The sequence below is a fragment of the Triticum dicoccoides genome, chromosome 4A (assembly GCF_002162155.2).
Source record: "Triticum dicoccoides isolate Atlit2015 ecotype Zavitan chromosome 4A, WEW_v2.0, whole genome shotgun sequence".
NCBI classification, from domain to species: domain Eukaryota; kingdom Viridiplantae; phylum Streptophyta; class Magnoliopsida; order Poales; family Poaceae; genus Triticum; species Triticum dicoccoides.
This window is the reverse complement of record NC_041386.1, coordinates 743586936-743592487: the sequence shown is the minus strand read 5'-3', so window position 1 is coordinate 743592487 and position 5552 is coordinate 743586936. Positions and strand designations below refer to the sequence as shown.

Here is a 5552-nt window from a genome sequence, read left to right as displayed (position 1 = left end):
AAGAAAAAAGAGGGAAAATGAGTAAGAAAAAAAAATAAAGATACAAAGAAAAGCAAAATAAAAAATAAAAAATATCGCAGAAAGGTGTAAGGAAACCAAACAAAAAAATAATATAATAGAAAAAACAAATTAAAAATGAAGCAAAAAAGAAAGAAAAGTAAAAAAAATATAAAAAACGGGGAAACCAGTTGAAACCGGGCTAGTGTCGCCTCTATATTTCACGACCTACTTCATCAGAAACCCGAAGCGAGCTCGGTGACTAGCACCGCTTCAGACACTATCCAGGAGACCACGGACCGATGTTTCTTTTATTTAATCATTCGGAAGTGGGCCGGGCCATTATTGTAAATGCTTCTTCATGTGAGAGATCCTGCGTTCTCTGGCCGCCCACGCCGACTCGGTTGCCGGCGACCTCGTGTGGCTGGTTTGGTGGTTGGTTGGAGTGGGCTATGGATGGGGGAAACCCTTGGCGAGCTGCGGCAGCCACGATGCCGGCGGCGCTCCGTCGCCGTTCTACTTCTTGGGGTCGGCATCGAGTCCTAGCCCATGCTCCTCCTCTCCTTGTCCCGGGTGAAAACCCGAATCCCCTTGGATTGGGCGGTGACGGCGTCTTGGCGTCGCTTTCTTCTTGAAGACGCCGCCTTTGGGACGGGTGAGTGGTGGTCGCGGCTTTGGCATGGTCGGTCACCGGTTCTTCAGTGGGTCCTGCTCGACAATGTTTGGTGTTCTTCGTGGCGTGGCCCGAGGCGGCGGCGTTGATCGGAGTAACTTTGCCGGCGTGGTAGCGTGTTGCCATCCTCTCCTAGTCCATCCGAGATTAAGCGTGCTCCCGGATGGCCGGCAACGGTATGGGAGTTGACGGCTGTGCGCTTCCTCTGGCGGCGGGCCGCTCCATTAGCGTGAGCGTGTCGTGGGCATGTCCTGGAGTTGCCGGGGTCCTCGATGTCCTAGCTTCTAGGGTTGTCAGGACTGCTGTTGTCCGGTGGCATCTTGTATCCTCTATTGCTTTCTTTTTTTCTTCTTCTTCTTTCTTTTTGTGGTTTCGATGGTTGTATGCTCGGTTGTAGCTTTATAATATAAAGCGGGGGAAACCATTTTTCGTATTCAAGACGTGTGATCGACCTACACATGTGTTTAGATTGTCTCATTATATACACATTTCTAGGATCTGCTACTGTTAGATCTCTTTCATATATATTTTATGTCCCTCGCAAAAAAAGATCTCTTTCATATATATTTCACTACTTCCACTTGCTGCTGTTATATAGTTTGTACTGCCTTTTTGACTTGGTGAGGCTGATAAATGTTGACATGGTATAATAGATGTATAAGATGTTAGCCAAAGAAATGTTGCATCTCTTCTGATTTATTATATATATGGATTACTGATGCTCTTATGGTACTGAACAACATACAGTGTAGATTTAGACGCTCTTATGGTATATATGGCTTAGTGATGCTCTTATGGTACGACACAGTTCGGTGAATTTTTCCAATAAACATCAGAGTTCTATTTTTGTTCAACTGTGTCCAACTCTTGTTTTTTTTTTGTTTGCTGAGAGACAGTGTGGCCAAGAAGTCCTTGATCTGGATTTTTTTTTTGTTTCTTCGATTTGGATGCAGCCATGGACGAAGAGGACATGGGCCTGGATCTCGAGGGTGAGGTCGTTCAACCCTACCACCACGACTCCTTCCCCACACTAGGTCCATCCCTCTCTCTCGGTTGTGAGATTTTTTTCCAAGTTATGGTTTCTCTTCTCTAGGTTGCTCTCCTATGGCATGCTTTGTTTCAGTTTAGTTAGAACACTAGCGCGTGTACTCCAAGAGCCCAACCACATACGTACTCAAGCACACACACAACCAGCTTGATTGATTTCTTTTCTTTATATATACTAGCAGCAGTATGTGTATGTGCATGTCTCCTTTTCTTCCTTCTCTCGATGGATTGATTGATCCCCTTACATGTTTCTTCGATTCGGAGCAGCAGGAACCCTCCATGGATGAGGACGACCACCGGGACCTCCACAGCGACGTCGACGCCCCGCACATGGTTGAGCTGGACGGAAAAACGGTGCCTTAGTCGCTCGCCGTGATCGCGGTCGTCTGCGCTGGTGTGGTGCAGCCGAACTGGCTCAGCAACCACGTCGTGTACAAGGGCCAACTCCACTACGGCTCCTCAAGTAAGCAGCAAACCATGGTCCTTTCAGTTTTTAGAGTTTTTTTTGGTTTTTATGGTGTTGATGTCTTCTCTTCTCCATTGAGGATCCTCATCAGGCAAGAAGAAGTGCCATCACTGGTATGAAACTCATGCCAGGGGAAGGGATTCCATCACTGCCTTTTGATCCGCAAGTGTAATCTCCATTGAGGATCGTCCATGTTCGGCATTCATCAACACAATGCCATCTTCAGTGCCCTCTCTAGGCCCTCACTCTGAATTATTTCGGTTTTAAGCAAGGGAACAATCTATATGCATCTAAACATTTTTTTCCAAGTTATTGCTGCTCTGCTATGACAATGTTTCTAGCTCTTGTTCATAGTGTTGGAGTTTACGTAGTCTCGATGTTCACTGAATAATATGAAAGGATTAGTTGATGCTATATATAGCAAAATTTCTACACACTTGCATCAGTTTGTAGATATTTCCAGTTAAAAGATTGTGCTCTGCTCTGGTCTGAGCTAGGCATTCTATTTCTCTGTAAAAAAAATTGCTTGCTCTGTTTGTCAACCATTGCTTTTTTATTTTTTGTTCGTTTTGGATGCAGTAGGTGCCCTCCTTCCATGGACGAGGAGGACATTGACCTGGACCTTGACGGCGACGTCGTCCAGCCCACACAAGGTCGCTGCCACCCAATAAACTTTTTTTCTTCTTCCATTCCAAGTTACCGCTGCTCTGTTTTTGCAATCCGCTCATTGTTCACTAGCCATAGATCTCTATGCTGCTGTTGGTGGTGGCTGGTGAGGCGATGCTGGAAAGCATGGAGGCGTTGTCGATGAATAAGAGAAAAAGAAGAGGACACACCGTACAGCTGCTCACCTCGATGGCTTGACCACCTCTGATGGGCCGCCGATGACACATGGGGAGGCCGAGGTGAACAGGCTTGCGTGGGCAGAGGACCAGCGATGGGGTCAACGGTGCTCACCCCGACCCCCCTTGGGATCTAGGGGAAGGGGCTATGGCGGCGGCGGCACCGGGAGAGGCGGCGGTGCTCGGAGAGGAGGCACATACTTTATTTCTACTTCTACTTTTCTTTTGCACATGTAGTTTGGATGCTTTATCTGCTCGTGGAGCTATGCTTCTGTTGCATTGGGCTAAGGTTTGATTGCTTGAATGTGTATGTCAAGGTGTAAGTGCAGACTCGTTGTTGATGTTGAATACTGGAGCAAGAATGATGATCAATGCTCTAATGAACCTGCATGATGTAGCATTACTATTAAGATATAGGGTTAGGCACATACCTTTTTTGACAATGGGTACTCATAATGGGTAGACAAGTGTGGTTTTCAGGTGTAGTTGCCTATTGGTTTATTTAGTCTTCCTATGTCGATATCTCTTTTACTGTAAAGCAGAGGCTGATTGCTCGTGGCAGCGCTGGATCTGGTGGCCAGCCGTCGCCGTTGCCTGTCCTCTTTGACGCGAGAGCACATGGAGAAGTGGCTTGTGGCAGCGCTGGATCCGGTGGGCAGACCTTGCCGTTGCCTGTCCTCTTCGACGTGAGGCTTGCAGGTCGCCCGCTTCGTGGAGCTTGACGAGGTCTCGGTCAGTCCGCAACATACTTGCAGTCCAGGTCCTTGACATATTCGGGTTCACAGAAACAAAAATTAGAGTTAATTGATCTGCCTCAACAATTTCCTGCATTAGATATCTTTTTGTGCTTAGTTTTTTTTGTGAATTCTACATTTTGTAGCTGATGTTTTCAAACTGATAATATTTTCGTAAGTTCGGGTTGGCACTTGGCTTTATCAAAACTAGAATATAGAATATGTGTTGGAGAAGTGCCTATTTTGAAGCTTCATTGCTTTAACCATTTGTTTTTATGAAATAATATTCAGCCCGTTTAAAATTATTTTCATGTAGATTGGATTTTGTTATAGGAACGCTCAAAGAAACTAAAGTTTGATCATGGAAAGGTCCAGCTTAAAATTATTTATTTGTATTAACATTCTTTTCAATGATCATAATTTAATAGCACATGATAAATCTGAATTACTGTTAACTTAGTATTACCCGCTTGACCAAAACGTTGGGACCGGCACCTTCGCGCAAGGCGCGATCCCAATCTAGTGTGTATGCAAGCAGCATACATATGGCACGTTCAAGTTGCTCGATGGTAGTAGGAACTGAATCAGAATAATAATCCTATAATAAAAGGGTGTGGCTTGGTCTCAGTCAATTGACATAATATATAAGAGAGATTTTTTTTCATGAATCTCAATGTAAAATCTCACGGATATAGCGAACTCTCAGTTGGCCGAGAGTTAGCAAGGCCGGTGATAATGATGATCTACAATTTCAGCTAAAAGAAGTGGGAGGTGGCAAACCGCAACCATAAAAATGATCTGAAAGAATGGATTCACATATGGATGCATGTGCCGGCGCCGCGAAAGTTAGTTATCCGCTTGCTCCTCATTTCATTTCGTTTCGCTTGCCCGCGCGCGCTCCATGCATGGATCGGATCGGATCGCATCAAAGGCACTCGGCTCACGTACTCAGCACATGCGCAAGTCGCCATTGATTTGATGGATCCTCCACGCATATCTCCCAACGTGGCCTTGCTCCTCCGCACAGAGACAGCCGGCGTGAACTACCTCATCATCCAATACATGTACGCCCATGACTTGCCTGATTGGCATGTGATGATGGACATGGTGGCATACCGAAACGGGCAAGTTGATCGATCGCTTGAATGCTCCATCTAGACCTAACTATCCGTGTGTGTCTGTCCCTAATCAATCAGTAGAGTGCTGAGGCCGGCCGGCACATGCAGCTCACCATCTAGTAGTACACCACATGTATAGAATAGAATCTTACACGATCGATCATCCTAACCGATCAAGAGGAATGAAAGAGACGAGACGGAAAGCAAGCTGGCCCTCCTCCATAATTACCCTAGCTACACATAGTGTTGGATCCATGACCATCATGCCCATTTGGTCCAGACTGAATTTTGTGTTTAGGAATTGGTCCGGATTAATCAGCCGCCATGCATGTGTGCTAATTCTCTAATCAACATCCTGCTTTGCTTATTATTACGTTACCTAAGTGCATGTACGTACTAGTTTTCATGTCCGATATAGCCGTCCAAGTCCAACGCACCCAAAGTTTGATCTCACAAGCACCGAGCCACCATCATCGTGCATCCACTCAATCTGTTTCTCAATTGTATGTGCTCCTACGACATCCTAAACAATATGAATATATATTATCTGCTCGTATAATTGCTCCATATACATATAAGTGTTGATTCATTCTGATACTACACACGCATGCCTGCCGGTGTGCATCATGCCGACAATAATATACACCACGCCACCTGTACGCCGAGTCAGCAACG

The 5552-nt window shown here is 45.6% G+C and overlaps 1 long non-coding RNA gene across 7 annotated transcripts; it reads left to right on the top strand.

Moving 5' to 3' along the window:
- Positions 1-1441: 1441 nt before the first annotated feature.
- LOC119288354 lies at positions 1442-4000 on the top strand. 7 transcript variants are annotated; one of them, XR_005141157.1, is made up of 5 exons: positions 1442-1467; positions 1624-1704; positions 1988-2180; positions 2275-2836; positions 2928-4000. It is a non-coding gene; the product is annotated as an uncharacterized LOC119288354 (long non-coding RNA). The 7 variants fall into 7 exon arrangements; XR_005141156.1 differs by lacking the exon at positions 1442-1467 and having other exon boundaries at positions 1537-1704; XR_005141158.1 differs by lacking the exons at positions 1442-1467; positions 1624-1704 and adding an exon at positions 1717-1901.
- The last annotated feature ends 1552 nt before the right edge of the window (positions 4001-5552 follow it).